This window comes from Eleutherodactylus coqui, chromosome 1 (genome assembly GCF_035609145.1).
Source record: "Eleutherodactylus coqui strain aEleCoq1 chromosome 1, aEleCoq1.hap1, whole genome shotgun sequence".
In the NCBI taxonomy this organism is placed as follows: Eukaryota; Metazoa; Chordata; class Amphibia; order Anura; family Eleutherodactylidae; genus Eleutherodactylus; species Eleutherodactylus coqui.
This window is the reverse complement of record NC_089837.1, coordinates 208,635,691-208,652,554: the sequence shown is the minus strand read 5'-3', so window position 1 is coordinate 208,652,554 and position 16,864 is coordinate 208,635,691. Positions and strand designations below refer to the sequence as shown.

The 16,864-nt window shown below is 45.6% G+C and overlaps 2 protein-coding genes across 3 annotated transcripts in view; one reads left to right on the top strand and one right to left on the bottom strand.

The window, feature by feature from the left end:
• ADAT2 (adenosine deaminase tRNA specific 2) overlaps positions 1 to 16,864 on the top strand; it is a 628,714-nt gene that overhangs the window by 511,126 nt on the left and 100,724 nt on the right. The gene's annotated exons all lie outside the window — the stretch shown is intronic.
• PHACTR2 (phosphatase and actin regulator 2) overlaps positions 1 to 16,864 on the bottom strand; it is a 210,492-nt gene that overhangs the window by 192,588 nt on the left and 1,040 nt on the right. The window lies entirely within an intron of this gene.

The window sequence follows — 16,864 nt, the reverse complement described above, 5'->3', positions numbered from 1 at the left end:
CAGCCATAACAAGGTGTGAACATGCCCTAATAGGATTCCCACAGGCACACAATGAGCCTATTGCATGAAGAGGTGCATGCCTCTTCATATTGTACATTAGGGTCATCGCAGGCTGTGCTCTGAGGCTAGAATTCAAGTAGCTTTCTGGCATAATTTTTGCCACTTTCTGGTATATATTATATATAAATCTGTTGGATCAGATTGGCGACACCCTAATTTAATTGAGCAAGCTATGCTTGCGCTATAATTATTTATGCCGCTTTCAGTACATCTCCCTATAGTGTCTACATACATTCTGATGTTATTTGTTTTTATTGCTAAAACAAACAGTATATATGGTATACACATATATTCATATAGTCTATATATAATTTATATAGTCTAACATTATAGAAGGTTGTCAAATTGTCATTACATTTTGTCATTAATAGAGTGTATCCATCTTAGGCATTTATGGTAAATTGAAGGATACACCATAAATGCCTGATAAACACAGGTTCCACCTCTGAAGCATTCACCTACTGGTAGAATGGGGTTCACCACAGTGACTGCTGTGGATGTGACATAAATGGAAATAACCTTTAAAAAGTGTGACCATTAATAAACTAAGCTATATAGCAGGAAAATGAAAAATCTATTATCTTTGTAACATATCTGCCTTGTCAGTTTATTTTAACTCTAAACCGTGTAAGGAATAAAAGTTATACATTGAAGCAAACAGGCTGGCAATTGGTGTACATATTTAGCATCTTTTAGGTATTTTGGCTTTGGGTCTGATGGGACCATTTATACCACAATAGCTCAGGTAATTGAAAACCTTAAAACAAAAATAATAAGGATATATTATTACTAGGGATGAGCGAGTATACTCGCTAAAGCACTACTCGTTCAAGTAATGTGCTTTAGACGAGTATCTCCCTGCTCGTCCCTGAAGATTCGGGTGCCGGCACGGAGCGGGGAGCTGCAGGGGAGAGCGGGGAGAAATGGAGGGGAGATCTCTCTCTCCCTCCCTCCCGCCTGCTCTCTCCTGCTCCCCGCCGCAACTCACCTGTCAGCTGCAGCGGCTCCCGAATCTTCAGGGACGACCAGGGAGATACTCGTCTAAAGCACATTACTCGAGCGAGTAATGCTTTAGCGAGTATACTCGCTCATCCCTAATTATTACATATATGCTGGACTTCTTCCAGCGTGCTTTCTTTTAGGTTTATATAAAACCTAGCTGATACAGTGTAAAAAAGAAATTCCTTGCAGGGCAGAGACAGACAATAATCAATGAGGCAGGAGCCACATGTACGGTACATAAAGCCACTGTGTAAGCAAACATGAAAACCGTCAAGACAAAATAGATTAACAAACAACAATACCATACAAGTGATACTATTGCGTGGAGTCGCAATTAAGCATTACATAATACCCAATAAAATACAACCTCTCTCTACTTTGACCAAGAGATGAGAAAGAACTTTCTAGTAGGGTTTATAAAAATGCTTCTTCTAAAGTGGAAAACCCCTCCACTGAAAGCCAAACTAATTTGTATGAAAAAAATGGTGCTGTGTTTAATACATAAGGTTCGGGACGGTAGGCTACTATTAAGGTAAAACATTTTTTTCAACATTTAAAAGCAATATTGCGCAATGCTTTTTAATCAGTAGCGGGTCATGGTTTCCTCTGGGAATAACTGCAGTATTGGCATTGTAAAATTCTGCAAGAATCTTGTTGCCTCTTAGCAAACTGCAGTAAAACGTGTGGTGGAGTAACTACATGTGGCCAACCTTGTGTATGCCACGTTTGTGTTACTGGGACCTGCGGTTCTGTGGGTTTCCAGGAGCACACTTTCACAGGTGTGGTTGATTTGGCTGGCTGATGCTGTGCAGTTCTCCAGGCAGCCAATCACCCCTGGTATGTTGCATATAAATTCTAGCCCCTCTTACTAGAGGATGCTGGTCATTTATCCATCATATCTCATTCCCACTCAGAACTCGGTGTTATGCATGATGTTAGTTTGAAGTGTTTTTCGCACCTTCCCTGAGGATGGTCTGGACACCTGTATTCCCCATCTGCATGTTCTGCTGACCCCCTCTCCCTTCCCCTTAAATGAGTGGGAAGTTAGTTAGTAGACTAGCCAGGTCAGCTACCTCAGCTTCATGAATTTAGAAGTCATTAGTTCAGTGCTACTTGCATCTGTGTCTTAGGTGGGTATTAATTGATTATTTGAACCCTAAGGGTACATTCACATGGCAGAATTTTTACATTTGTGAATTTTGCCTCTAAAACCTTTGGCAAAAATCAATGGATTTCTGCTGCAATTTTTTCCTTGGATCCGCACGCAGAATTAGCCCTGACAATAGGCAAAATCCACGTGCATAATTTGGATGTGTTTAGTTAGTGTTTATATATTTAATGTGTGGCCCAAGACAACTCTTCTTCTTCCAAAAGGCTGGACACCCCTGATCTAATGTGTATGGGAGCCTTTTGACTCTCATGATGACAAATGTCAATAGAGACAAGGATTGGGCAGACAGATTTCTACTGCTCTATCCTTTTGGTTTCGGGGAGGTAAGCTTCCAAAGGAGTCTGGCAGCAGTTTTCTCCCATTCCACATTCAGAACACATTTAAACATGGCAAGTAAAAATTTGCCATATTTGTATCTCTTGTGTTCATCATCATGCAGAAAGAAAAAGAACACTAATTTTCCAGCACATAAACTCTGCAAGATGTTCTGTAGATTCAGGCCACAGCAGGAGAAAACATAATAATTTCCCAACATCCACACATGTATAATTCAATATTATGTGGGTTCTATATTCCTGTTTTGAGATGCAATGCAAATTATTTTATTTGTATTTGTAATAAGAGCTCTAGCTAATGAAAAGCTACGCAAAATACAGCTTGCTAGGTGTTTCATTTTGTCAGGATCCAAGGCCAGTCTCACACAAGTGTTAGTAAAAACACCACATTTTTAAATGCGGCGTTTGACAGTGTTTGTGAATGATGTTTTCAAACACATTCAACAGTATTTTTAAAGCACCCCATCATTGCAATGGGTGATGTGGTGCATTAAAAAAAAACACTGAAACACACTAAAATACAGCAGACAACATTTGAAAAGCACGGCATTAGAAACGCCGCACTCAAACGCTCGCCTGAGAAGCTCCATTGAACTCAATTATGTTTTACAGCATTTTTAGCAGGTGTTTCAAACACCGCTATAAATGCTCTAAAAATTTGTGTGAAAGTGGCTTTAGGGATGTGTGACCTGTGCAATTGCACAGCGCTGCACCCTCCCTGCAGTAATGGATCACTTTACAACAGTATTCTAGTTTTTGTCCTCCATGTCTGGAACTACCTTTCTCTTTGGAGAGCTCCAGACTGAATCGTTCCCTACTTCAGTAGGTTTAGTCTCCACTCATATTCCCATATTCTCTGGCTCCTGTCTAAATAAGAGAGAAGAGCAGAGGCAGCAGAAGAGAAGAAAGCTGCACCCCTGCAAAGAAGCTGTGAGATTGTGTGAGGTAAGTGCCCACTAGAAGAGCTCTACTGTTTGTTCCTATATGTGTCTGTGTTTACCGGAGGACGAACCCTGAGTAGGTTCGAAAGCTTGCTGTAACAATATGTATTTTTGTTGGCCATTAAGCCCAGGTTCACACAGAGCGGATTTGCCGCGGTTCTGCCGCAGCAGATCCGCCTGCGGCCGCTAATCTCGGGATTAGCCAGCCATGTGGACGAGGTTTCTCAGAAACCTCGTCCACACGGGACGGCTAATCCTCTGCAGTAAATCCGGTTGAAACCGCGGCTGCGGCGGCCGCAGCCGCGGTCTCATAAGAAGCAGCATGTCTGTTTACTTGTCTTTTTTGTTTATTTACATCGCGGCCGCGCTCTCCTCTATGGGAGCGCCGGCCGCAACGGAAAAGCAAAGCCGCTTAAGCCGCGGCGGTTCTCCCGTCGGAAATCTCGCAAGATTTCCGACGGGAATACGCCAAGTGTGAACCCAGCCTAAAAGGTATCATATCTACAAGATTACTTGGTTTCTCTTGTTGTCAACAATCACATGTTTACATATGTATTGTGACAGGGTTAGTTTGGGATTGCCTTTGCTGAGGTGAAAGGACACATATCTTCTCCAAAACAATCAGTCAGCAGCCAGAATATATTTCAACTGACATTTGGTCAGATTTTTATTCAGCACAGTTGCATTTAAAAATAAACAAAACAGTACAAGAACAAATCAAAACCTTGCTTACCCGGCACTTAGTACAAAAAATCTCCCTCTCTATCAACTAGGAGGTTTCTCCCTACCAGCTCACAAACAATAGGTTTCAGCAACTGCACTTATAGTGCCCAACCACAGCTCACACAGACCTACTTTCTGAAGAGATAGGTAATGGTCAAACCATAGGAAAATTTTTAAACTTATTAAAGTAGTTTAGCTGATGGGCTTGGTGGGATGATTGACAGCCCAGTCAGACAGTTTGCAACTTTGTTATAATATATAAACTGGCTCCACCTTGCTGAGGGTTCTGGTTATACTCCTAGTATTCTGGCCCTGTCAGGACTGTCAGCATACCTGTCTGTTGTCAGTTTTGTACTCTTAGCCTATCTGTCTTTTCTCTCTTATCAGTAGTCAGTGTCAATTGTCAGCATTCTGCATTCTGTAGTCCCTAGTCTGTAACCCCTAGTTCCTCTCTGACTTCAGACCTTGCCACATACAAGCAGTGGGGTTGCCCTTTTTGGGGTGAATGCTCCACTTTGTGCTCAGATAGATACTCCTCTGTTCTGTCCAGTTCTGCATCTAGATACCATTATTCTCCCATATACTCACCTATTCCAACTGCTCTGGTGCTCTGCTTAGCTTAGTTTCATCAGCAGTCTCTGACAGACGTGACACTGTGCCCCCTTTGTGCCCTCTAAGGTAATATTGCCCCATATGTGTTCTCCTTAGTTAACAGTGATACCTTTTGTGTTCCTATGAGTTAATAGAGCTCCCTTTCATGCCCCTCATAAGGTAATAGTACCTCCATAACATAAAAGTGGCCCCATAAGTTAGTCATGCCCCTGATGAGGTAATATTGACCCCCCCTTATGCTCCTCAAGTCCCTCCTGCTGAACAGTTTTTTTTACTGATCTCCTCACTTCTGCCATGCTGTGCAGCAGCTTCTTGTGTAATAATATGACTCATCCTCCTCCCTGCTCTGTCTTGTCCTCTCAGATGTTGTGAGAGCTGAAAGGGAGGAGACAGTCAGGAGGAGGATGAGACGTTTAGCCACACAATACACTGCTGCACACCTCAAAGAGAAAGTGAGACAATTGGTAGGCAACTCACTTTCCTGACTCTAGCCAGGTGGTCCTAGGGAGCTGCGATTGCCCCATCCCCCCCCCCCCCCAATCCGCCAATGGCTGTTTTTCTGTTATACTTTCTTGAAAAGTGTGAATCAATTTATTTCCAGTTGTTACAATGACAGTATCACACTGTGTAGGACACACCCTTTCAATAAAGGGAATGGTAACACCCAATTGTCAATTTATTCATAACTATTCCAGAGAAATACCAGAAGTTCATAATGCAGAGGTATGAGTCGAGGTACATCAGAATTTCCAGGGAAATACAAGTATTTACTAAAACAGACATGTCAGGAGTTGTGTCAGGTCTTCTTTAAACACTTTCAGTTGAGCAGAGTTAGGGAGTATACGATTATAGGTTTTTCTAAACAACTTGCTATAATACAGTGGTATAAGATAAAAGGAGCTGCAAAAATACTAAGGAGCCAGGGATATGTACAGTGGGTGTTGATGCTCTCAGCAGGAACTTCATAACCAAGTGTTAGCATAACCATTCATCACAGTGTTAAAGAAACATGAACAATTGGTGGCTTTTTGGTAGTTTAGTGCACACTGTTCAGACCTATATATAGACAATGGCAATATGTGACTCACAAGAAAATAATATATATTCTGCTTTACATATGTAGCAGTTAGCAGCTGGTGTTTGAGAAACATATAAAGAGTTGCATAAAACTAGTGAATATTCCTTTTCACATTCACAATGAATGATCACTTCTTACTCTAATCAGCTAAACCCCAATACATTCCAATAGACAACATCCAAACGCAATATTTAACAAAAAGGTGGAAGATGGAGAAGAAGGTGGAGGTGGGAAAGGACATACTGAGACAAGTGTAGAACTTGCAATTGTATCAAATTTCTTTCACCTGTATTACATTTAAAATGTATTGAATTTTCATAAGTGTAAAATGCCATTAGGATTGAAAGTACATTGTACATTATACTGAGGATGATAAATGTGCAATGACTATGCCCAGTACCAGCTTAGCGTAACACATCCTATAAGTAAAATATAATGTTAAAAGTGGAGGAACTTGTTAGTGCATCAAAGCAATGACAGGAGGCCATGATAGAGTGACGATTTTTAAAGGACTACACCAAGGAAAACTGACTCTACTGCAAGGGAAGACATGCAATCTTTCAAGGGGAAAGTTTCAGATCCTGATCCACAGTAGGGGTATAGGGCCCAAAAGTTATGTTTCCTCCCACTCCCACAAAAAGAAAAAAAAACTATTTTTATATCTAGAGGCAGCATAACCTATAAGACCACCTCTGCAACACGGTGGGCTTTGACATTGTCTGCCTGACATTGACTTCCCAGGAGGAGCATGTGTCTCGCACGGGTGGTGGTGCGACGCAGGTCTACGACAGCGCAGCAGCTGACAGCTGTAGACAGAGGCCAGATTTTTTGTAAAATATAATTTTACTGAACTGGAACTTGATGAATATTTCCGCTCCATAGGAGGGTAGGGTTCTTGAACGATGCATCCATTTTATCCAACATTCCATGTTAACAAAATGCCTTGACTGTCAAAATGGCAAGGCACTTCCATCTTTCTGGTTACTGTCCTCCTTTGAAACTAGTACCGCTCCCTCTAACATTGTAGACTCAATGCATGGTAGGTGCCATCTGAACATCAGACAGACTGTCTGTCTCATGTACACATAAATTCAGAGCTCCACATGCTCACGAAATCCATGCACCATAGGTGCAAAAGGTACATCACATTCATACTATAGCTTTTTTTTGGCGTGTAGTGCCTCTACAAAGTGTCTTGCCATCCAGAGGCACAACCAATACACATCCTTATGCCCAGTACAAATATCAACACATAATAAACCCTCCAGCTATTGGTCACATGAATGTGTCACAGTCTGCAAAGTCTATAAGGTGTCAGTCAAGCCTCAGTTTCGATGTTTCGCAACCGTCACTTCAGGACCTAGCCTCTGTGACAAGGAAGCCTCCCTCTCCTTCCATGCGGTGTGTGTTTTTTTCGGCCCTCTTGGTTCACTATCTTTGGCCCCCACCATCCGGGCTCTTTCCTTACCTATTACTGTGCTGTTTCCTCAGCTTGGGGACAGCACTCCAGTCACAGTTCTTAAATGGCTACTGCTGCGGAGCAGCACACACTGCACTCCTGTCCTCCCTGTAGCCCTTTTGTGCTCCAGTGATGCAATTATGTCTATTTTATGTCCACAGACCTGCTAGTGACCTACAGGACCTGTGGGCTGATCTTTCTTATTACTATGGGATCGGAACCCCTCTCTACATTCAGCATCACATCATGGCACCTTGTGCCCTTCACAGCTCCTAACTCTCCTTCTTACCTTTTTCGCCATGGCTAAGACCGACGGAGGTCACAGCAGTACAGAGTCAGGCAGTATTGCAACACTGGCGCTTCACTGTGCCCTACGTCTCTCTCCACTCTGTTCCCAGCCAAGAACTGGGCCAGAGGGGTCGGAGCTTATAGCATGGCCGTTGGCTGGAAAATCCTGAGTCGCTCAGCTGCTTACATCATAAGGGAGGGTGCAGGTCATCCCCCTTACACATGGATGGTCTTAAAAGTCTCATGATAGGCCTCTCACCCAGCCAAGCTGGTAACACACTAATGAGGGGCAACAACCCCCAAAAACGGCTGTTTTTACACAGTTATCCTTTTCTTCTGGAAAAGGACTCTTGATTTCGGCTTATATTCTGCGTCGTTGCTACAAGACTTGCTAAGTCTTGCAGCAACAAGCGATTTTTCTTCTGGCATTTTGAGACGGATCAGTGACGGAACCTCTGACCATAGGTTCTGATGCAGATGTGATACAAGCCTTAGGCCACTCTCACACATGTGTTTGGTTAAACGCCGCTCGAAACATGGCAATTTCTAGCTGCGTTTTTGAATGCATGGTACAACGTTTGACAGCGCTGTTCAACGCAACCCATTGTGATGGGTGATGGGGTGCATTAAAAAAAGCCAAAACATTGAAAAATAGAACAGATAGTGCTTGAAAATCGCTGCTCCATTGAAATCAATAGTGTTATTGTACCACGTTGTATCACAGTAAAATGAGGCGAGCGTGAGAGCGTCCTTACACCAGCATGGTCAATATTACTATATACAGGAGTTGTATATACTATACTTATGTGTCCTCTATATAGTGATATGGACCATGTTGGTATAACCTGGTATATAATTTAAAAAGGTTTGGAACCATGTTAGCCAATAGAGCAAATTGTGGTTGTTCTCAGTGAGAGAAAACAAGTAACCTAGTAGGACCCTCCCCTCCTATGATATAGGCAACCTCCTAATTTGAGGAACTTTATAATCAGGAGTGCATTGCCCTCTGACACACAAAAAGGAACTTATACCTGTAAGGTAAGGAGCTGCAAGACCTGCTCACATGTACTGACTGCGGACAGGATACGGATCCCCAACACACAGCAGGACTACAAGATCCCTGGGACATTTACATGTTCCACATCCAATATTGTATACCTGATCTGGTGCAGTAAATGTCCTGTTGGGGGGCTTTATATCGGGAAAACAGGACAAAAACTGAGAGCCAGGATGACATCTCATCGCCACACAATTAGAGAGGGAAAGACTGAACTACCTGTGGCAAAACATTTTTGTGGTCAGGGACACAGAATAGAACGGATGAGAGTCATCATACTGAAGGGCAATTTCAGTGTCACAGAAGGATTTGGGAGTACAAATGTATGGCCATTTTTGATACTCTCAAGAATGGAATGAACCTCAGCCCGGGGTTCTTGCATAAGTGGAAAATATGATAAGTCTGAAGGAGGTCAAGAGGGATAGCCTCTTCCCAATCATTTTTTTTTTAACTTCATAAAAATTCAGAACTTGACTTTCAATAATATTGCCATCCAATAGGTGGTGCTGCATCTCCTTCCATGTGCAGGTTGAAGGAGAGATAAGACACATCATGAAACTGTCACATTACTGAGCTCAATGGCTTAATTATTTATGTGTGTCTCAGCTCTGTTTGTCTGTTGTTTTAAGTTTTGGGTGCAAAACAGTCTCAAATTTCGGCACATGAACATGTGTATTTCAATTAAGAGGGGTGTCCTCTCTGCATTTGTATATTATATTTGTTCCCCATCCAAACCAGTTCTATTTTAGTCTGAGGAACGATCGATAGAAGATCCGAAAGCTCACATTAACATTACGTATTTTTGTTAGTCATTAAAAGGTATCATATCTACAAGATTACTTGGTTTCTCTCACTGAGAATAATCGCACTTTCCTGTATATAATTGCACACTTTAACCCTTTCCAATCCACTGTCTGACCTCTGAAGAAATTATTAGAGATGAGCGAGCACATTCATCCGAGCTTGACCCGATGGTCCTTCTTAGGGCTACATCTCACCGTGTGCATTATAGTTGTGACTGGCTGGAAGCAGTAGTGCACCTACTTTTGTATTATTCATCTAGGCCTGTTCCCAACCTTTCAGTTATAGTGTTCTCAGCCTGCAGTACATTACACCAAGGTAATTTAACACCAACCTATTTTCAGCTCTGCCAATGTGCACAGCGTCTCACAATACCCTTTCCTTGGGGGGGGGGGGGGGGGTTGAGATAGCCGCAGTTACCAGCACTATCCACTGGCTTTAGAGTCTTCTCCCAATCCACACAGCCTCTCTTAACTACAAGTCTCTACGAGCGGTAAATTACCCCTAGGTGTCAGCGCAAGACAGCGGGTTAATTTTTTCAAGTCACAGCATAGAGCCTCCGCTATCTACAAGGCTCTGTGTGCGGTGAATTAGCCGCAGTTGTCAGCGCTGTACAGTGGGGTAATTTATTTGGGCCCTGCTCTATTCTTAATCCGCCATGATGAGGAGTAGGGGTAAGGGTCGAGGATGTGGACGCGGGCGTCCAAGTGAGGGCGTGAGCACAGGCCGAGTTCCTGGGTGTGGTGAATCACAGCCGCTGCTGAGGGATTAGGAGAGAGGCAAGTTTCTGGCCTCCCCAGCTTCATATCACAATTTGCGGGTCCACGTGGTAGACCTTTATTACAAACAGAACAGTGCGAGCAGATCCAGTCGTGGATGGCAGAAAACGCGTCCAGCAATGTATCAACCACCCAGTCTGATACGCAGTCCACTACTCCCGGCCTAGGGCCTTAAACTCTGAATCCTCTGGCTGCTCCTCCTTCCTCCCACCTCCTCACTCCATAAAAATGACATATTCTGTGCAGGCAGACTCCCAGGAACTGTTCTCAGGTCCCTGCCCTGAGTGGGAAAAAACGGTTCCTCTCTAACCTGAGGAGTTTGTCGTGACCGATGCCCAACCTTTGGAAAGTTCCTGGACTCTGGGTGATGAGGCTGGGGACTCCCGCAACTGTCTCAAGAGCTTTTTATGGATGAGGATGATGAGACACAGTTTTCTGTCAGTGAGGTAGTAGTAAGGGCAGTAAGTCTGAGGGAGGAGCTCACAGAGGAGTCGGAGGAAGAGCTGCTGGACGATGAGGTGACTGACCCCACCTGGTTTGCTAAGCCTACTGAGGACAGGGCTTCAGAGGGGGAGGCAAGTGCAGCAGCAGGACAGGTTGGAAGAGGCAGTGGAGTGGCCAGGGGTAGAGGCAGGGCCAGAGCGAAGAATCCCCCAACTGTTTCCCAAAGCACCTAGTTGCGGCAAGCCACCGTGCAGAGGGCTAGGTGTTCAGAGGTGTGGATGTTTTTTAGTGAGAGCGTGGACGAACGCCGAACAGTGGTTTGCAACCTGTGTCGCACCAAGATCATCCAGGGAGCCACCACTACCAGCCTGACCACGACCAGCATGCGCAGGCATATGATGGCCAAACACCCCACAAGGTGGAATGAAGGACATTCACTGCCTCCGGGTCACACCACTCCCTCTTCTCCTATGCCACAACCTGCCACACAGATCCAATCCCCCTCCCAGGATGCAGGCACGAGCGCCTCCCTGCCTGCACCCACACCCTCACCTCCACGGTCCTCCACTCCATCCAGCAATGTCTCTCAGCGCAGCGTTTAGCTGTCGCTAACACAAGCGTTGGATCGAAAGTGGAAATACGCTGCCACCCACCCGCATGCACAAGCTTTAAACATGCACATTGCCAAATGAATCAGCCTGGAGATGCTGGCATACAGGCTTGTGGAAAAAGAGGCTTTCAAAAACATGATGGCGGTGGCGGTCCCGCGCTACTCGGTCCCCAGTCGCCACTATTTTTACCTGCGTGTCGTCCCCGCCCTACACCAGCATATCTCCTGCAACATAAATTGTGCCCTCACCAACGTGGTTCCTGGGAATGTCCACTTAACCACGGACACGTGGACAAGTACTGACGGGCAGGGCCACTATATCTCCCTGACGGCACATTGAGTGAACTTGGTGGAGGCTGGGACCGAGTCACAGCCTGGGACCGCTCACGTCCTACCCACGTCCAGAATAGCGGGTCCTATCTCAGTGCTGGTATCTGCGGTGTTTAATGCAACCTTCTCCAAACCCTCCTCCTCCGCCACCTCTACCTCTCAGTTAAGAAGTGTGAGCACGTCGCCAGCAGTCGGTAGTACGCGGTGCGGCAGCACAGCGGTGGGCAAGCGTCAGCAGGCCGTGCTGAAATTACTGAGCCTAGGTGACAAGAGGCACACGGCCCGAGCTGTTGCAGGGTCTGACAGAGCAGACCGACCTCTGGCTTTCGCCACTGAGCCTCCAACCGGGCATGGTCGTGAGTGACAACGGCCATAACCTGGTGGCAGCTCTGCAGCTCGGCAGCCTCACACACGTGCTATGCCTGGCCCACGTCTTCAATCTGGTGGTTCAGCGATTTTTGAAAAATTACCCCCACTTGTCTGACCTGCTCGGCAAGGTGCGCCGCTTGTGCACATTTCTGCAAGTCCACCACAGACGCTGCCACCCTGAGGACCCTGTGTGCGACATGCCCACACGCTGGAATTCTATACTGCACATGTTGGCCAAGCTGTACGAGCAGCGTAGAGCAATAGTGGAATACCAGCTGCAACATGGGCGGCGGAGTGGTAGTCAGCTTCCGCAATTCTTTACTGAGGAGTGGGCATGGATGGCAGATATCTGCCAGGTCCTCAGCAACTTTGAGGAGTCTACCCAGATGGTGAGCGGCGATGCGGCAATCATTAGCGTTACCGTCCCGCTGCTTTAGCTGCTGAGAAGTTTGTTGCTAAGCACAAAGGCCGACGCTTTGCAGTTGGAACAGCAGACGTGGGGATGACAATATGTCGCTTGATAGCCAGACCACCCTCATGTCTATATCTCGGCGCGTTTTGGAGGGGGAGGAGGGGAAAGAGACAGCTGGCCACACCGCAGAGGTTACCCATTCTGCTTGCCTCTCATCTGTTCAGCGTGTATGGACTGAAGAAGAGGAGGAGGAACCTGAAAGTCATCCCCCTAGTGAGGACAGCAATGTATTGCGTACTGGGACCTTGGCACACATGGCTGACTTCATGTTAGGCTGCCTTTCCCGTGACCCTCGCATTAGACGCATTCTGGCCAACACAGATTACTGGGTGTACACCCTTCTAGACCCACGGTATAAGGAGAACCTTTCCACTCTCATTCCAGAAGAGGAAAGGGGTATGAGAGTGATGCAATACCACAGGGCCCTGGTGGAAAAAGTGATGCTAAAGTTCCAATCTGACAGCGCTAGTGGCAGAAGACACAGTTCCGAGGGCCAAGAAGTAGGGGATCAGGCAGCATGTCCAGCGCAGGCAGGAGAACCCTCTCCAAGGCCTTTGCCAGCTTTATTGCTCCCCAGCAAGACTGTGTCACCACTCCCCAGTCAAGGCTGAGTCGGAGGGAGCACTGTAAAAAGATGGTGAGGGAGTACGCAGCCGATTGTACCACCGTCCTCCGTGATGCCTCTGCTCCATACAACTATTGGGTGTCAAAGCTGTTTCAGGGGTTCGCCTATACACTTGGCACTGTAAGGTTTAAGGGGTTCACCTATACTCTGGCTACAGAAATGTTACTGGGGTCCGCCTATACTCTTGCTACAGAAATGTTACTGGGGTCCGCCTGTAGTTTTGCTACAGAAATGTTACTGGGGTCCACCTATACTCTTGCTACAGACATGTTACAGAGGTCCGCCTATAGTCTTGCAATATATATGTTACTGGGGTCTGCCTATACTCTTGCTACAGAAATGTTACAGGGGTCCAGCTATACTCTTGCTACACAAATGTTACTGGGGTCCGCCTATACTCTTGCTGCAGAAATGTTACTGGGATCCACCTATACTCTTGCAACAGAAATGTTACAGGGGTCCGCCTATACTCTTGCTACAGAAATGTTACTGGGGTCCACCTATACTCTTGCTACAGAAATGTTACAGGGGTCCGCCTATACACTTAGTACTGAAAGGTTTGAGGGGTTGACCTATACTCTTGCTACAGAAATGTTACAGGGGTCCGCCTATACTGTGGGTGCACAAAGGTTTCGTATTGCGGTGTTCAGCTGCCTGACACATACACAGAATGAAGTGTGTGGGGACACATGGATTTCCCATAGCTATTTAACTCACGGCACCTTGGGTCACACAAGGTGGAGGCTGGGACTGAGACTAACCCAGGGCCCGCTCACGTACTTCCCACACAGAGTATTGAGGGTCCTACCTCGGTCATAGTTTCTTGGCCTTATTATGCCACCTTTTCCTCCTGCTTGGGGTCTGGAGATTAGCGTTGGGAAACATGTATTTTCTCTCGTGTTACCACAGTTATCTGAGACAGTGGTTTGGGCCAAAAAAAAGGAACGTTACTGCATTAATGAGACGTTCACAGCTGCACTAGCATCCGAGTCCGCTTTATGCCCACGATTACTGAGGGTGTGAGCCGAGGCCAAGGTCCTTGGTGGGGTGAAACTGCCTTGTTTGGGCGCTCTGATTTCTTTATGTGTAATACTTTCCTTGGGTTCCAGGGGCTCGCCTATGCTGTGGGTGCACAAAGACTTCCTATCGCATTGTTTTACCTGTTTTGCAGAAATACACTGACTGACTTGGCTAGGGTGCAGACGGCTTTCTAATTATGGTGTTTCACCTATATGGCACAAATACACTGAATGACTAGGGCAGAAGTGTGGGCCGAGGTCCTGGGTGGGTTGAAACTCTGCCATGTTTGGGCATTCTCTTTTCTTCATGTTTAATACTGTCCCTGGGTTCCAGGGGCTCGCCTATACTGTGGGTGCACAAAGGCTTCCCCATTGCATTGTTCAGCTCTCTGACACATACAAAGAATGAATTGGGCAGAAATGTGGGCTGAGGCCGAGGTCCTTAGTGTGGTGAAACTCTGCCATGTTTGGGCCCTCTGATTTCCCCGATGTGTAATACCATGTTTGAGTTCCTTGGGCTCGCTTATGCTGTGGGTGCACAAAGACTTCCCATTGCAGTGTTTTATCTGTCTGGCACAAATACACTGACTGACTAGGGCAGAAATGTGGGTCAAGGCCGAGGTCCTTGGCGGGGTAAAACTCTGCCATGTGTGGGCACTCTGATTTCTTACTGTGTAATACCATCTTTGTGCACCCACGAGCCCAAGGAACTCAAAGACTTCCCATTACTGTAGCTGTGGAGCTCCGATGCGAGATCACGGCGCCATATAGAGCATGCTGCAATTTGTTTCCCGCATAGCATCACATCACGGTGCCATGCAGGAAAACCTTGCTAATCTGTATGACCCCATTCAAATGAATGGGGTACATTTTTGTGCAAGATTTGTGCATCTCAAAACGCACAAATCTTGCACGATTTTATCGCCCTTGTGAAGCCAGAACATTTGGCTGCATGTTAACAATCAAATGACAAGTATACAAACATTTGAATTGATGGCGTCCAATTTGGTTAGGTCAAGTTTATATCTGAAACTGAAGTTTTGTTTATAACTGTCATTTAATTTGCATTATAAGTTGGGAAAAAGTGTTGTTTTTTCATGCAATAAGACAATACATTTTTGGTCACTAAACAAATAAGCACACGGTACACAGAATATGTCACAAATGGATTTCCTATGCCGTTTCCAACATCTGTCAATTGCTTTCCTCCATCAACCCAAGAAAAAAATAAAGTGAAAATAATTTTGCTTCCACACTTGTTTGAAATGACTTGTACCAGCTGCCAGCTCTTGGCCTTCATTTAGTAGTTTGCAAGGTGTAATACCAGCATGACAGAAAATAGCTTTATGTTATGTGACTTTGTACGTTTCCTGCAGTGCTATTTGTGCTAGCTATATCGAAAGTAAAGAAAACAATTATTTAACATTGCAACCCACACATTAATTCTACGTTCTGCACTTTGCACATGATTTGAAAGGTCTATACAGTCTATGTAGGCTGACTGAAACAGATTCATGTAGTTATTCATAGGTCACCCACTATTCATCAGAAATCAATTCATTTGTGAAGCTGCGTGAAACAATTCTGTGGAAGTTTTTAACCCCTGATCTTTGGATTTCTATCTGGATGATAAGTAGGAGCTGTAAAGTAGTAACCTACTGAGTATACTTAGGCCATCTGCACACGGCCGAGCCTGATTCCGCATTTTGTGTACTGTGGATGAACCCAGTGGCTCGTCATCGCGCATGCGCAGTACAGTTTTTTTTTTCAAAATATTTTTTCTCCTGCACCGTCACTAAGTGATGACATGGAATCCGCGACCTGTCTGCAATGTTCACTGGAAGCCGTCCATGCGGAGCCCGCATGAAAATGAAGCATGCTGCGATTTATCCTCCGCGAGCGGAAATCGCAATTGATTTCCTCTCATATGTAGGAAGCAGTAGGTCTCCATAGGAAATAATGGACGGTATCTGCTGAGGATTCACGGTGCGGATCCCGACTGCGCATTCCGCAGCATATATCCGCCCGTGTGCAGGAGGCCTAGATCAGAGATTCTCAAGTCAACAAATACCCTCAACATGTCATGTTTGCAGGGCACAGTCCCATGTTATGGCCGGGGTGAAAACGCTGTTGAGAGCCCCACCAAGTCTGTGTTCCTTGCTAATAAATTAAAGGGCTTGTGCCAAGATTACAAGGTATCCCCTGTTCACAGGATAGGGGATAACTTGCTGATCGATGGGGGTCTCACCCATTGATCTCAAGAACAGAACTGCCTGGCTGAACATGCGTGGTCTGCTCTCCATTTATTTCAATGGGGCTGACGGAAATACACGAGCGGGTGCCGTTCGGCTATCTCCGCAGTCTGGTTGTAAGTGAATGGAGTGCGAGTGCCCACAGTCAGGAGCGGGGTGGAAACGGTAGTCCCGCTCTCCAGATTGGCTGGGGTCTCAGCGGTGAGACAGGATCCTGTGGATAGGGCATAACTTGTAATCTTGCTACAACCCCTTTAAGTGTTCACTGTCTTGATCTTATTAATGGCCACATGGTTTGCCCATTAATAACCTATAGCAAGTGAACACTTAATTTATAGCAAGCCGCATGGACTGGCATCACGGCGGGGTTCTCGGCTGCGTTGCTACCATAACCAAAATACGACCTGACTGAACATCGACCACTACGTGGCACCATA